Here is a 17,458-nt window from a genome sequence, read left to right on the forward strand (position 1 = left end):
GATCACCTGAGGTCAGGAGTTTGAGACCAGCCTGGCCAACATGGTGAAACCCTCACTCTACTAAAAATACAAAAATTAGCCAGGCATGGTGGCGCATCCCTTTGATCCCAGCTACTCGAGAGGCCGAGGCAGAGGATTCACTTGAACTTGGGAGGCGGAGGTTGCAGTGAGCTGAGATCACACTACTGCACTCCAGCCTGGGCAACAGAGCGAGACTCTGTCTCAAAAAATAAAATAAAATAAGTAACATAACTTGCCTACTAAAGTCACTTGGCCATTTTCCCTGAACATCTCACCGTGTAGAGCCCTGGCTCCTGGCCATCTTGCTGGGCCCTTCTTTTCTCTGCAGGTCCTCTAATTCCCTGTGTCTCTCTCTTAAGCTGCTGGAGAACCTCAAAATTCCTCTTAATGTAGTGTATTGTACAATTTTATTTCTCTTTCTTTCATTTTTTCCCTTGCAGATGATCATTTTTACATTTCCTTTTCAAATCTAAAACAACCATTAATAGTTTTGCTTAAATAAAGAGCCACTTATCCTAGAGAGAAATAATGTCGCTTACATAGGAAGTACAATTCCTCTAGTCAATTTTGGCCCTGAATAACAGTTTAATTTTCTTTCACAGAGAATTTAGGGTAGAAATGTATATTTGTACAAAATACTAATTTTACGTGGATTATGCTGTGCATTTCAATAATTGTAACTAATTGATTGGTTTTAGTGATAAATTATCTTCTCAGTTTTAAAGGTGAGAAAGATGAGGGGCATGGATATTGTCACTTATTTAAAATCACAAAGCCAGCAAGTGAACACAAGCAGAATTTGGTCCCAGGCCTTTGAATTTCTATGCCAGGATTCTTTACATCATACCAGTTGACACCAGTATACATTAATATGAAGGCTGCATATAGAAACCCCAACATAATACTTGAAAATTGCCCTCTCACAGAAGTGTCTGAGGTGCTGGCTTAAACTAAGGAAATGGAAAATGTTATAGAAATGTCAGAGAAGAGCCACTGACTATTAAACAATGGGAAATTGGACTTTGTGGAGAAGACTAGAAAATGTGATCAGATTAATAGTCTGCCACGCTATGATTATGCCATGACAGTGTCTTTAAGGTGGGTTTTATGAAAGGACATGTTTGTGTTCTGTGACATTAACTTCAAAAGGTTATGGTTGTAGCTGAAAAAATTTCTAACTTCCCTTAGTTGATTTGTGGAATCATGTGTGAATTCAACTAAACTCTTCAAAGACCTACTTTTTGTTCTTGTTTTTTTAAATCTACAATGTTTGGATTTCATAAATATACCCTATAAAGTAATATTTTTGTATATTAAAAACACCCTTTAAAAACTTAATGATAGGATAAACATATCCTGTCATTGTGGCATATTAAATAATGAAGTACAAACTTAACACGTAAATGTTGGGTCAAAATTTACACACTACAGTCAGGTAAAAAACAGTTACTGTCTACCTATAACTGATCTCATCTTGTTCAGCAGTCTCCATTTATACTGAAGCTGGACTGAGGCTGTCCAGCAGTGGAATTAAACATGCCAATTAAAGAACAATAACCCAGTTCTTTTTCCACTTAAGACAATTTCTTTCAGATTAATTCAGTATTATTTGAGTAAATAGACAATTCAGGGTTTAATTCTCTGCCAGGTAACTTTCTTCCCTCTCTTGCAGGCCTCTGTCTTCCCTCTTCCTTGTTAAGAAGGGATCGGGTGCTGGGAGATCCCAGATATCCCCCTGGCGTTCGTGGCAATAGTGCTTAACTCCAGTGGAGCTGTCTTATCCTGGTGTCTCTGTACAGAGGCCTCTGACCTCACTGCTGTGTCTTGTGCTCTTTTCTTAGGGCATGGGCAATACATGGTGACTGCACCAGGGTTTTAAACCAGGCTCCCTCCTCTGTTCTCAGCTGGGACTCCCAGGTGATTTCTTGTCTGATTTTCCTTCACTACATTACTAAGCTAGTGGCTCACTTTACCCTGTTGGGAGACAATTTCCCATGGCTATCTGACATTTCTGCATGTTTTGTGAGCAATGGATGGATAGCTCTTTGTTTTGGACTATCATTTCAAGGATCTCAACTGTCTCAGGAGGTAGAGATACTGTCTTCTTTGGAGCACAGAGCAGGGATGTTTACTGCCCATATGAAAGAGCTGGGTTCCTTAACCTGCGTGCGTGCAGCTGTCATTCAGTCTTCTTTCTGTTTCCCTGTGGGACTGGGGCTTGCAGAAGCAGCATGAGAGGTGCTGATAGCCAGACCATGGTGGTTACTCTGACTCATCAACCTGACCTTCATCTCTGTCCCAGGGGTCTGATGATTTCTTCCAGGATCTGTGAAAACAGTGGCAGTCTAACTTATTAGCTGGCAAGTAGGGTAAAATCGCAGACCCTTCTCAGTTTTCAGCACACCCCTCAAGAACATAGCCAGCACCTTCACCTTTCTCCTGAGTTTCACATGGTTCGTGGGACACTTGGGAAATTCACAATCCCTTCTGCACCGTTCACAGGCCATGAAGAACTGGAGAGTGCAGTCTCAAGGTCCCTCCCTGCCTAAAGATGCTACACCTCCCTTTCCACGCTACCGCGAGTGACTCCCCTGTGCTGGCGTCCCATGACAGGGCCTCATGAGACAGAGCCAATGGGAAGTAAGGCTTCTGGCTCACTCACTAATCTCGATTCTTGATCTATAAAAAGAAGTTTTGTTGTTTATAAACCCTCTTTTTCCTTTTCACAAAGTCTCCTTTTCAAGGTTGTAGCATGACTTTGTGTCTCAAGGTACCAGGTTGTAAGTCAAAAGCTGTAACTGACTCATTTTATGTGTATTCTTGCTCAAAAGATCCTAATTCTCCTTTCAGCCATGTGTGACCTTGGCTAGACAGAGGACAAATAATTTTGATATGATTCCAAATATTATTCCTTTAGCACCTAGACATATTTGCAAATATGGATAATGAATAGACACATACAGGCTTCTTTAACTTGCCTTGGAACATGAGAGTAAATAACAAAAAATCAATTCAAAAGTATGCATTTGCAAACCTTTCAGGCTATAATTACTTTAGTCAGTTCTGTTGCTTTATATTAGTCAACGGAGTCAGGAATCTATTAATTCAACAGTATTTAATATAAATGCTGCTAATCTTTTTCTTCATTTGAAACCAAACATGAAAACGAAACAAAGCAGTCCTGGAGTAGAATTGTTTTTATTTCCCTGGAAAAGAAAATTCTCAGGGATGAGCTATTATATTTTTTCAAATACAGGTCAGCTTTAAGAGAAAACAGGTTTAAACTGTCACATAACCGCAGCACATGTACTGTGGGTTTGCAAAGCCACCGGAAGTCAGGGGCCATTCCTCATGGTGTTCTCAGAGCCTTCTTGAGATGTATGCTCAAGGTGGTGCTGAGGAAGTAAAGAAACGTTTTTTCATAGTTTGGGCATGGAAACCAGCTAAAATGAACTTGCAGAGTTTTTTACCTGGAATATCTACATCTATATCTGTGCCTATCTCTGTATTTGTCTATATTATTCACTCAACTGATGCTTTAATGATTTTAAAACTTACTTTAAGTTGGAAAATGATTCTATTTGAGAAGTTGATAGATTAGATTTATTTTATTATCATTTTTAAAATGTATATAAACTCAAGGGGTACAAGTGCAGGTTTGTTACATGGATATGTTGTGTAATGGTGAAGTTTGGGCGTTTAGTGTAACTATCACACAAATTGTGTGTATTGTACCCATTAAGTAATTTACCATCCCTCAACCCACTTTCACTGTCCCACCTTCTGAGTCTCCAATGACTATTTCAGCCCATATCCATGTGTACACATTATTAGCTTCCACCTATACATGAGTACATAAGGTATTTGACTTTCTGTTTCTCAGTTGTTTCACTGAAGATAATGACCTGCAGTTCCATCAATCATTTTAAAATAATAAAGTCTACCCTTCCAAAGGCACTATAATGTTATCTTAATAATGATCTTAAGTAACTCTCTTAAATTAATAATAATAATTTTCTTAAAATAGGATTTTCAGTAATGTTAAATAAATGCTTGAAATGAGGGAGTTAAGCTAATCTCATAGTTTGCCTCCAGCTCTGACGAGCCGTGAATCCACAGTGCTGCAAAATATAGATAATATTTCAGAACCTCTTTATTGGGTGACATTGTTCTAAGTGTCATTCATAATTAATTTCATTTAAAATTTGGTGCCCACAGTTTTAGAATTTTGCCCAAACGTTTGGATTAAAAACAAAGTGCCTTAGCAATTTTTTATTATATCAGTACTATTAAATTCATCTCGAAATAGCATACAAATCTAAAATATAGAAGGTTCAAAATATCTGTGATTTACCTAGTGTACCTTTTAACTCAAGGATAGGACTATTGATTCATCCATCACTCATATTGGGCTGGCACTAAGCTAAGGGGCAACATTGAGGCATTTTGGCCTTTTTTTTCTAAATTGTTCACCTCACTTTTTGGCTTCTCTCTGTCTTTCCATTTCCTTTTCTCTGAAGGTAGGGATGGATATTTTCTGTTTTTTCAGGATTTTCCATTGTCTGCTTGGGCTTCCATAATAAGATAACACAGACTAGGTGGCTTAAACAACAGACATTTATTTGGCCACACTTTTGGAGGCTATACATCCGAGATCAAGGTGCTGCAGGGTTAGTGAGGCCTCCGTTTCTGTGTTGTTGATAGCCACCTTCTTGCTGCGTCTGCACATGGCCTTTCCCCTGAACTTAGGTACTCAGGGCTGGTGTCGGGGCTGAGAATGGGTGAGCTCTGGTGTCTTTCCTCTTCTTGTAAGGACACCAGTCCTATTGGATTAGGGCCCCACTGTTATGACCTCATTTAACTATAATTACCTTCCTAAAAGCTCTGTCTCCAAATACAGTCACATTGAAGATTAGGGTTTCAATATGTGAATTTTGGTAAGACACATTTAGTCCCTAACAGCTGTCATCAGGCTCTTCTCATGCTGTGAAGTTTTTTCTCATCCTCTGCTTTTAGCTCTCCTCAAAATGTATCTGTCTTCACTCTCAGGATTCTTTCTTTGCTCATCAAATGAAATAGTTTTTAGTGACTACTAATGAGCCCAGACATTAACTAGAGAGTAAGATGATATATTTGTATTTTAAAAAGAACACTTCCAGAAAAACTACCTTACTGCAAGTTATATAAGATAAAGATACACAGTTGCTACAGGTGACAATTTTAGCCACACATAAGTAGAAAACATAAAGGCTTTTAGCATTGCACCCTTAGGTCATTCTGTTAGAACTCTGCTTTGCCTGTGGATAGCGACAATTGTAGGCTTCTGGCAGGCTGCCCATATTAAAAAGGGAAATTACAGACTTCTGCCCTTTTGGCTCTCTGACCAGCACCATGGTGGTTGGCAAGAACAAGCACCTTACGAAAGGCAGCAAAAAGGGAGCCAGGAAGAAAGTGGTTGATCCATTTTCTAAGAAAGATTGGTTTGATGTGAAAGCACCTACTGTGTTCAATATAAGAAATATTGGAAAGATGCCCATCACCAGGACCCAAGGAACCAAAATTGCATCTGATAGTCTCAAGGGTCGTGTGTTTGAAGTGAGTCTTGCTGATTTGCAGAATGATGAAGTTGCATTTAGAAAATTCAAGCCGATTACTGAAGATGTTCAGGGCAAAAACTGCCTAACTTCCATGGCATGGATCTTACCCATGACAAAATGTGTTCGATGGTCAAAAAATGGCAGACAATGACTGAAGCTCATGTTGATGTCAAGACTACCGATGGTTACTTGCTTTGTCTGTTCTGTGTTGGTTTTACTAAAAAATGCAACAATCAGATACGGAAGACCTCTTATGCTCAGCAACAACAGGTCCGCCAAATCCGGAAGAAGATGATGGAAATCATGACTCGAGAGGTGCAGACAAATGACTTGAAAGAAGTGGTCAATAAATTGATTCCAGACAGCATTGGAAAAGACATAGAAAAGACTTGCCAATCTATTTATCCTCTCTATGATGTCTTCGTTAGAAAAGTAAAAATGCTGAAGAAGCCCAAGTTTGAACTGGGAAAGCTCATGGAGCTTCATGGTGAAGGCAGTAGTTCTGGAAAAGCTGCTGGGGACGAGACAGGTGCTAAAGTTGAACGAGCTGATGGATATGAACCACCAGTCCAAGAATCTGTTTAAAGTTCAGACTTCAAATAGTGGCAAATAAAAAGTGCTGTTTGTGAAAAAAATAATAAAAAAATATAAAAAGGGAAATTACAAACAAAATATCTCCAGTTAATCGGCCCTAATAAAAAATGAACAGCACTTTGGTTATTCTAATGTACTATCAAATACCAGTAAAAAATGCGACAAGATAGGTGAATTGGAGGATTAAACAAACATTCAAAACCATGTAAGGAAAGACTTTTCTTGACCTAGTGACCTTGGAGAATGGATCTTGAAAAGCTACTTCCATCAAAATAAGGATTGTTGTCACAAACATATCCACTTCAGTGGAGGACTTTAAGGAATTTCCTGGCACTCAGCATCCAAGGATGCTTTGAACTTTTGTTCTTCTAGCTGCTGATTTGTAGAGACCTTGTTTGAAATAGCGTTTCTGGTTTCCTTGATACAACGATAATCCTACTAATTTTCTATAGTTAGGCTTTGTTAAAAAATAATATGAACTGGCTTTCAGCTCTGCCTGTGGATTTACTCCTAATGGAAGAGCATTATATTAAGCTTATAATTTTGAACCCGCCAAATTTTTCAAAAGGGCTATTTTTTGTCTCAGTATCCAGAAACACACTCACAATTGAGGAATCTTGCTTTTCAAAAACAACTTATCTGGTGAGTAACAATACCTGTGACTGCAGAAAAGGCAATATATCTCTCACAACACTAATAACATGATGTTTGGAAGAAAAGCATTATGGCTGCTATTTACATGTGGAGAGATCTATTTGTGCACCACATCTTTCTATTCATTATAAGCACATTACAGTCTCCTGTTCACCTTAATTATTGTTTCAGAACCCAATAGTTATTGTTGAAATTTGTGTGTCTCATGAGCTAGATGGAAATAGATAATTCTTGAACAAATGGAAAATTTCAATGCAACAGATTTGGCCTCTGATATTCAGAGGCCTTGATAATCTGGTTAAAGTCACTGGGTAGATTTTAGGCAGACAATATTTGCCCAGTGGCTCAGAGAGCTGGATTGTGTTGGGGCTAAAGGAAAGCAAGAGAAGTCTTTATGTGATCTTAGAGCATGCTTAGGGGATTCTGTTTTACACAGCGTCAGTAGGACATCATCCTAGTTGATAAAGAAATCATCACAAGAATATATTTGGATTAAGTGCAGATCTTGAACATCAAATAAAGTCAGGCTAACAGCTTTTATGAGGACTTTTTCTTTGTTTGCTGACTCTGAGATCATAGGTTAGTATGAGTAATACTCACCAATTCTTTAAGTACCCATAGATAGTGCCTTGCTAATTTTGTGGGTTGTAAGAATAAAGAAGATTTTTAGGAGGAAAAGCAATCTTCCTAAGTATCCTTGGAAGTTGCAGACTTCTACTATTACTCTAAAAGAGTTTAATTATGTGGAAAGTTGAAAGAGAATGTTTGTTTTATGCATTGTTTTCCTGGATGATAACTGCCAAATGGAGGCACAGGCTCTGATAATGTCCATTTACTTGATTTCTTTCTATGTTCATTTTGTTTTTTTTCTTTTTGTGGAGATGAAGCTCTCACTATGTTGCTAAGGCTGGTCTCAAACTCCTAGGCTCAAGTGATCCTCCTGCCTTGGCCTTCCAAAGTGCTGGGATTACAGGCATGAGACACCGTGCTTGGCCTCTATGTTCATTTTAATTCTGGCCTAATGGTCTGATTTGCTGCTATCTCTAAGAACATTATTATAGAAATTTATACTGTTGATTGTTGCAAGATGCTACATCTAAAATTTAAAAACCAAAGAAACCAAACAATCTGGCTTCAAACCTGAAGTTAGGGCACAGGGAGGAGTCTGTTTGTATATCCTAATCTGTTCTTCTGACATGCTTTGTTCTTTTTCTGTGGAAGCTCAACAACAGATATGTGCAGAGCTTATTAGTTTGTTGTGTTTCAGCTCAAATCTTTCCTGGAATCATTAATCTTAAACTTGAACATGATAGATACTTCAGGCTGTATGCTTCAACTGCCTTTGTCAAAATAGGCATTTGCATTATAATAGGAAAGTATATGAAATTGCCCCGTTTGTTAGACATTTTGCACAGTCTGATTTTTTTTCCAGAAGTAGCACTATTGCTTCTGTTCAGAGCAGGTATGTTTACTCTATTTATGTTTAAATAGCATTGCTTAGACCTTGAGTATGTTGGGTTAGCAGGTAGAATGCTCCACTGCAAGTAACAGAACAGCTGACTGAAATATAATTAAATGATATGGCTTGATTCTTTTTTCATGTAACAAAAAGTCCAGATGTTAGTGTGTTCCAGTTTGTTTTAGGCATTCAATAATAGTACACAAGACCCAATTTCCTGCCATCTGTAAGCTCTGTCATCCTCAATATGTCAGTGATGTCATGTCTATATCTATGGACTCAAGATAGTTGTAAAAGATTGTAGGATCATGTCCTCATAAAACTCTTTTGAAGTCAGGAGAAAGGGCAGGGTTAAAAGTGATGCAGTGGAAAATTGCAGCAAAGAGTGCTCCTCATATTGGTTTCTTTTTATTCCTAGTTGAATAAAAGCAAGCAAAACAACTATCAGGCATTTTAGCCTGTCTCTAGAATCTGGCCCTTCCTATATGGAGGAAGGGTGGCGGGCATAGCTGTGGGATAGTGAGCCAGTGCTGCCTTGCTCTTGGGCAGTTGCCCCACTATGTCTGGCGCTATCCTTCCTCTTCTTGGTGTTTGCCATAAGGAGACCCAGGCCACAAATCCCCACCCACCATCTGGAGGAGAAAAGGGCATGTCCCAGAAAAACTTTTGACCCACTTTCCATAGATAAAGCAAGACCATATATGAAACTCATTCTCTCTGCTATGTTCAGTAATCTTAGAGAAGAAACTTAGGTTTTTGTGTCTTCTAAAATGCTTTAAGATTTGTCATTGTTTACTAATTGCTACCTTCGTCTTGAAAGCCAATTGAGGAGAGTTTTGGGGCAACATTTTCTGTTGGTTTTCTTCTGATTTCTTTTGTTATTTCTTCCAGCTTTTTCCTCCTATGTGTCTGGGGTTCACTGGGTTCCTGCCATACATCTTCACTGGGTTCCTGCCATACATACTCCTCTTCATTGTGTAATCTTATGTGCTCCTTTGGCAGCAAGTATAGCCTAAATGAGTTGATGACTTCCAAGCCTGGATCTCCAGCTTGCATTTCTTGATTGCGCTCCAGTTCCATACACCCAGTTATTACTGCGTAAACACTTTTATTGGCTGTCTCATTGGTATTTTGAACTCAGATATTACAGACTGAATTAAACTTTTTTCCTCTTTGCACTGAACCCTCCCCTGGCTTGCTTCACTTCCTTCATTTCTGTATCACTGAATGGGCCCCTCAGATATACCCGGTGGTCCAAGTCCTCTTTCTCTTCTCTCGAATTCAACCTCCCCCAAAATCCTGTTGACTGTGCCTCCTAGATATTTTTGTAATCAGTCTCCTCCTGTCCACTTCTACTGACACTGCCTGAGTTCAGTCGCTTCTCTTGTTTTACCTTGATTATTCATTGCAGACCCTCATAACAGCTGTCAGCATCCCTCCTTTCTGACCCACAGCTTTCCTTTCTGTAACCCCAAATCAGGCTGATTGTACTTGAAACTCATATCTGATTAAAAGGTTTCCCCAGTTTAAAATCCTTAGATAGCTTCACATAACCTTCAGGATAAAAATCCAGACTCATAACATGTCAACATGTGATCTTCAATGGACTTTAACATTTTTTGGTTCACAGACATCTTTTTTTTATTGAAGAGTTTTTTTTTTTTAATTTTTGGTTTTTTATTTTACTTTAAGTTCTGGGATACATGTGCAGAACGTGCAGGTTTGTTACATAGGTATACATGTGCCATGGTGGTTTGCTGCACCTATCAACCCATCATCTAGGTTTTAAGCCCTGCATGCATTAAGTATTTGTCCTAATACTCTCCCTCCCCTTGCCCTCCACTCCCCAATAGGCCCCAGTGTGTGATGTTCCCCTCCCCGTGTCCATGTGTTCTCATTGTTCAACTCCCACTTATGAGTGAGAATATGCAGTGTTTGGGTTTCTGTTCCTGTGTTAGTTTGCTGAGAATGATGGCTTCTAGCTTCATCTATGTCCTTGCAAAGGACATGAGCTCATTCTTTTTTATGGCTGCACAGTATTCCATGGTGTATATGTGCCACATTTTCTTCATCAAGTCTACCATTGATGGGCATTTGGGTTGGTTCCAAGTCTTTGCTATTGTAAATAGTGCTGCAATAAACATATGTGTGCGTGTATCTTTATAGTAGAATGATTTATAATCCTTTGGGTATATACCCAGTAATGGGCTTGTTGGGCCAAATGGTATTTCTGGTTCTAGGTCCTTGAGGAATCGCCATACTGTCTTCATTTATGAGGAAAGGTATGAAACCTTTCTGCCTGCTTTAGTGTTAAATGCTAAGTTTCTGTTCACAGGCCTGTCTCTGCATTTTTTGGGCAAGAACTTTAAAAACATGGTCTAGTCCTTTGTAGCTGTAGTTTATAACATGTCTGATACATTGCAGCCATTTAAAAAGTGATGAATTATTAATTGAAAATGGCTTTCTCTTTAAATGTTTGTGTTTATGGTCAACAGTGTAAGCAATCTCAATACGTATATTACTTTAGGGACTATGTCTGTTTCCATATTTCAATGTGCCCCATTTTTTTTCATTTAATTGGGATTCTCATTATCTTATTTTTCCCTTCAGTGGAATTATCTGACAATGTGACATGATTGTAGGCTGACTCCAGTCCTCAAAATTTCTATTACAAAATCTATTCAGAATGGAATAGTAATTACTTGGTATTGGCAGAGTAAGTACCCAGAAGAGGATCACTAATACTCTCAGTTCTTGATAATGTTTCATAAAAAGGGATAAGTTAACCTCCATCCCAATGCTATTTCTTTAAGATATTGAGGCACAGAGGCACAGGATGTAGGTTGTGTCACTTCTCTTTTCTTTTTAACCATTTTCTTTATTAACATGTCTCCAAAAATCCTCTTTCTCTCTTGACAATGCATTCACTGATTACACATTTTACCCTCTGAAGCCAACTCCATGGTTTAAATCATTTTAGGCTATCAAGAAAATTACACAGACAAATTCAGTATCAAGCTGAACTAGATACTTAAATGAAAATAATTGGAATGATATTCAGAAAACATCCTGTGTAAACAATCAAATGGCAAATATAGTTTTAAGAAAGATTATAAATGCACTGCATTTATATAATTACATGAAAATGTGCATTTTGAACATGACAGAATAAAACATAAATAGATGTTGAATAGAAGCTCAAAAACATAGGCAACAAAAGCAAAAATAGACAAATGGGATACATCACATTGAAAAGCTTCTGCACAGCAAAGGAAACAATCAATAGAGTGAAGAGACAACCTACAGAATGGGAGAGAGTATTTGTAAACTATGCAGTTGACACAGGGTTAATATCAGGACTATCTAAGGAACTCAAACAACCCAGTGCCAATACAAACAAATAATCCAATTTAAAAATGGGCAAATGACCCGAATAAACATTTCCTTAAAAAGACATACAAATAGGCTGGGTTTGGTGGCTTACGCCTGTAATCCCAGCACTTTGGGAGGCTGAGGCAGGCGGATCACGAGGTCAGGAGTTCGACAGTGTGGCGATTCCTCAGGGATCTAGAACTAGAAATACCATCTGACCCAGCCATCCCACTACTAGGTATATACCCAAAGGAATATAAATCATCCTGCTGTAAAGACACATGCACATGTATGTTTATTGCGGCACTATTCACAATAGCAAAGACTTGGAACCAACCCAAATATCCAACAATGATAGACTGGATTAAGAAAATGTGGCTTGTATACACCATGGAATACTATGCAGCCATAAAAAAGGATGAGTTCATGTCCTTTGTAGGGACATGGATGAAGCTGGAAACCATCATTCTTAGCAAACTATCGCAAGGACAAAAAACCAAACACCCCATGTTCTCACTCATAGGTGGGAATTGAACAATGAAAACACTTGGACACAGGAAGGGGAACATCACACACTGGGGCCTGTTGTGGGGTGGGGGGAGGGGGGAGGGATAGCATTAGGAGAGGCACCTAATGTAAATGACGAGTTAATGGGTGCAGCACACCAACATGACATATGTATACATATGTAACAAACCTGCACGTTGTGCACATGTACCCTAGAACATAAAGTATAATAAAAAAATTTTTTAAAAAGTAAAAGAAAATGTTATATATATAAAACATTTAATAATAGTATTCTATTACATATATTAATCTATGTGTATATGTACACACACATATGTATATATATTACATACATACATATTAGACATGCATATGTAATAGACATACGTGTATGTGTGTATACACACACACACACATAGGTAATAGAATACCATTCAGCCATAAAGCAGGATAAGATCCTGCCTGTCATTTGCAGCAACATGGATGAACTGGAAAGATATTATGTTAAGTGAAATAAGCCAGGCACAATAAAACAACCTCCACATGATCTTACTCATATGTGGAATCTAAAAGAGTTGATTTCATAGAAATAGAGAGTAGAATGGTTACCAGAGACTGAGAAGGGAAGGGTAGAGAGGACAGGACCTAGAGAGGTTGGTCAACAGACGCAAAGTTACAGTTAGACAGGAAGAATAAGTTCTAGTGTTTTATTACACAGTAGGGTGACTATAGCAAATAACAGTGTTGTGTATATTTCAAGATAGCAAGAAGAGATTTTGAATGTTACCACCACAAAGAAATAAATGATCAGTGTTTAAAGTATGGATATGATAACTACCCTGATTTAATCATCATACAACATACACAAGCACTGAAACATTGCACTGTACCCTATAAATATGCACAACTATGTATCAATAAAAATAATTAAAAAAATAGATATTCACAAGTGAAAAGACAGCTGTGGAGGCGTTTTCTAATCACAGAAAATTGTGCCTTTTAAAAAAATCTTTCTTGCACAAGTAACAGCCATAATTTCTTCAGAATGCTTACCATCCATGTTGATTTAATCTAATAGGACAGGCATACTTCTGTGTATGGTAGAGTGACCTGGTTTTAAAAACTGCCACATGAATGGCTAGAGTGAAATTATAAAGAGCATGCATTCTAGTGCTTGAGTGCCTGGCTCCAAATTCCAGTTCTGCAATTTACCAGCCCTGTAAATCTTGGCAAGTCACTCAATCATTTCGTACCCCAGCTTCCTCTTATGTAAGCTGGGAATAATAATAGTACTTGAAAGAGGTAACATGAGAATTCAATGAGTATATTTGTCATGTGCTCAGAACCACATCTGGTACTCTGTACATGAGGTCTAAAAGGCGGGAGGGTGGCCATTATTGTCAAGGACACCCAGTCTTCATTGAGCACATTAAAGATGCCAGCACAGTGTGTCTACCTTGTATGCATCATATCATTTAATCTTAAAATACCTCTTTAAAGTAGGTTTTTTAAACCTGCATTTTACAAATGAGGAAACTGAGGCTTACTGGTTAAACTCTTGCCCCAGCTTAGTAAATGACCATGCTGGGATCCAATTCACTGTCCTACTATAATAGGGCTCTAAGGAATTTGCTTAAGAAAGTGGCTCATTTTAACATCTGATATCAAATTGAAAAAATAAAGTTATCCAGATTATCATAAAGATGTCTTTTCAGAAATCATGGTAAGATGATAAGAGAAGGTATTTACTTTTACTGGGGTATATTTCTTGTGTCGTTGCCTTCCCTAGTTTATTAAACCCTTGATATGACAAAAAATATGCGTGTAAAATCTAATTAGAAAGTACCCCTTGACTTTGAAACCAGCACATACACAGTTTTCTGAGTCTAATAAAAGAAAATAAGAGGGCTTATTGTGAGGCAACTACAAGTGAAATGACCTTTAATAGGTGCTACTGTACAGAAAAAAGTATCAATAATTATTCTGAATTTAAGATAATAGAAAACAGTGAAAGATAAATGATTTAAACTTTAGTCTCTTCAATAAATATTAAATATCGCTATGCTATTTGTGTCATATTTTAACATATATGAAGCTAACAATTCCTCATGATAAGCACTGCCCTAGTACTTTGTAAGTCATGTTCATAGCATTGATAGTCTTTATTCATATGTGTATATATCCCACAGTGTGTGAGGTCCTACTGTATGTGGGACCCTGTGCTATGTGGGCTGAGAAGACCATGATGAGTAAAATAGACTGCTATGACTCTTGCCAACACAGAGCATACAGTGTAATGAGGAAGAACAATTAAAAGAGTAAAATAGTATGTCTTCATTCTAAATCATCTGCTTTTCAGTTAATGGTGACTTTATTCCCCCATAAGAATGTGTGAATATTTATTTTATATTTGTTCACCTAAGGAGGCTGCTTGAATTGTTTTGTTAAAATTAAGGCCTATCTATTTTAAAGGTAACTTTGATTTTTCCCAAAAGAAAAAAAAATGACTTTCCACCTGTGATATGTAATGTTTCCAAACTGTGCTCCTAGATTTAGGTCTTGCAAGGGTTACCCCATTTCACAGTGACACTGACTTGGTTTGCTTTCTAGTATTAATCTTCTTTGATAGAAATTTTACGATTTTCAAGTTTCTCGAGGTACTCCCTTTCTTTTTAAGATCTTATGTTTTCTTATTTTAAAAATATTTATATTTAGACTGCATCACCCTTCTCATCAGTTTTGTTTTCCCTTAAAGCACCATTATGCCTAGCCATTTATTTACCCAAGCCAGCTTATGGTTCCAAGGGAAGGGCAGCCGTAGTGTTGAGTACTGACTCGTTCTCCTCTGTTGTGATTGCACCCAGAGAACTAAGAGCATTCTCTGAGAACCCAGAGAGTTAAGAGCATGCTTCCCTCTTAATGAGGAGGAAGAGGAGACTAGAGTTAGCTGAGTAGTGGAGCAGTGGTGGAGACAGGGGACAGTGGGTGGAGAGGGAGAATGCAAGCAGGTAGCAGGTAAACTTCTTGGGGAGTAGCATTGAGTGTTTCAGCCTTCTCCTGATGACAAACAGCAGTGGCCATGAAGCTGTGAGAATGGCTGAGTCCTATTTCTTGGATATGAAGCAAATGCAGGAATGCCATGGAGCATTCTTTATCTCTACAATATTAGAAATACATATTTGTAATTGGAGCAAAAAAAGCACAATATTTACCAAAGGTAATTATATTGCTGCCTGACAAAATGAAGGATTCTTAGTGTTTTTATGAGTCAATACTCAGTTCAAACGTCTTGAGCCTGAAAGTTATCAAAAATTTAGTCACATGTCATACCACTTCCTGAAGAAGAAGACTGTCATATAACAAAAGAGCCATTTAATAATGGTTTCACTCTTTATATTGTTAATCAGATTAGTTATGGTGCCTCTCTATATTGAGTGCAACTAGCTCCATTTATTCCTCTTCCTCCAAGCTAGAAGTATCACCTTTGGCAACATTTCTCCAGGATATTCGACCAGGGGACACTGTTGTACATTATAATGAACCAAGGGCACACCAATTGGAGCTGCTGAGCTATAATACACATTTGCAATGAGGTTATCAAAGAGATATCCATTATTGGAAATACAATTGTAATTGGAGCAAAAAAAGCACAACATTTACCAAAGGTAATTATATTGCTGCCTGACAAAATGAAGGATTCTTAGTAACTGTTTTTGATGAGTCAATACTCAGATCAAATGTCTTGAGCTGTACAATTATCAAAAATTTAGTTACATGTCATACCACTTCCTGAAGAGGCAGACTGTCATATAACAAAATAACCATTTAAAAATTATATATTTACATATACATCCACATATAATTGTAAATATGAATTATATGTATTTAAATATTTATACATTGGTAGCATTATTTTTTTTTTTACAAGCAATTCCTATTTGCATCTCATAGAATACCAGCTTCTCAGGAAACACATCTTCAGCCATGCTGATACTAAGAAATAGGCAATTGTGTTTATGCTGTTTTCTTGTCTCTGTGACATTAGCTAAACTTATAGTTAAATAAAATTACATGTTGGGGTGTGAATTTGGAAAATTACTTGGTTAAGATGGCCTGAGTTCTAGGCATGGCTCTGCCAGAGGTCAGCGAGAAATTCTACAGGCTATGTCAATGTACTTGCTTGTCCTCCTGACTTTCCTTTCTGGCATAAATTTCCCTAGCAGTGTTCCTTGCTCAAAGAAGCAGTCCCAGGCTGTTCTTTGCCCAGGGATGTCTTCCCAAGATGACCAGAAATGGCTTCATGACCTAAGGGTGGACAGCAGTGTTCTGTTGTACCCACAACATCGTGGTCTCACACGGAAGAGATGAGGCCTGTCATCAATCCATCAGATTACTCTTTTGATAGTGCAAATTGGAATTACAGAAAGGTTTCTTTTTGGAGAAGGGCCAAAAGAAACAAATATGCAGAATGTAGGTAAGTATATCTTAAGTAAGATAGAATTTGTCTTGAGTGATTTTTACTGGCTCCCTTTTAGGAATCTTATCTTAGTCTATTTTTTAAAACAATCAAATGAAATAGTTCCTACCTTTCTTCTTTATTGCTGTGTGAATTTTTTAAAAATACTTTTTCTTAATAGCTGCATGTTTGTCTCGGATATTTTGTATATTGTGATTATTTTAAGGGAGACAATTTGCACACTTACTATAAAACTATTGGGTAAAAAAAGCCACCATAAGACTGGAAACTTTAAATTGTCCCCAGTCTTTTTTTTCTAAAAAATGGAAACCTATAGTCTATAAATTGTACATTGTGGTTATTATTCTTTTATAGTTTTCCACTAACTCTTCTTATTGATTCAAAAATATTTCAAGAAGTTATTTTTTAGAGCTACTTTTTGGAGTGATCACCAAAGAAATTAAAGAGATCATCTGTCAGCCATCAACACCCTACTGGCCCTGGATAGGTCTCCCTGCCATTATGTAATTCCCTTGAGGGAGGGAACCTGGAGGAGGATGAGAAGAAAAATAATCAAAGAAACAAAACAAGCATGGATTTAAAAGAAAAGCTTTCTGTCAGCTTTCTTCTTATTTTTCTTCTTCTTTTTTTTCAAACACAGGAGTGATTGAGTCACAGCCTGCCCTAATGGTATTTTATTGAGTTTCTAACTGCCAAGTCATGTCTGAGCTGCCAATTTAAGTTTCAAACTTTTAGAAAGAGAACTGTTCCATGTCAAGTCATTTGTTCCTATTCAAT

The 17,458-nt window shown here is 37.6% G+C and overlaps 1 long non-coding RNA gene and 1 pseudogene across 1 annotated transcript in view; both read left to right on the forward strand.

The window, feature by feature from the left end:
• The window catches only part of LOC134760357 (uncharacterized), a 41,924-nt gene extending 25,275 nt beyond the window's left edge, over positions 1-16,649 (forward strand). Inside the window, exon 3 of the long non-coding RNA XR_010137685.1 lies at positions 16,425-16,649. This is a non-coding gene — a long non-coding RNA (uncharacterized LOC134760357). The remainder of the gene's footprint in view (positions 1-16,424) is intronic.
• Positions 5,404-6,250, forward strand: LOC100459111 (small ribosomal subunit protein eS1-like; annotated as a pseudogene).
• Positions 16,650-17,458: the final 809 nt, after the last annotated feature.

This window comes from Pongo abelii, chromosome 17, assembly GCF_028885655.2.
Source record: "Pongo abelii isolate AG06213 chromosome 17, NHGRI_mPonAbe1-v2.0_pri, whole genome shotgun sequence".
NCBI lineage: Eukaryota > Metazoa > Chordata > Mammalia > Primates > Hominidae > Pongo > Pongo abelii.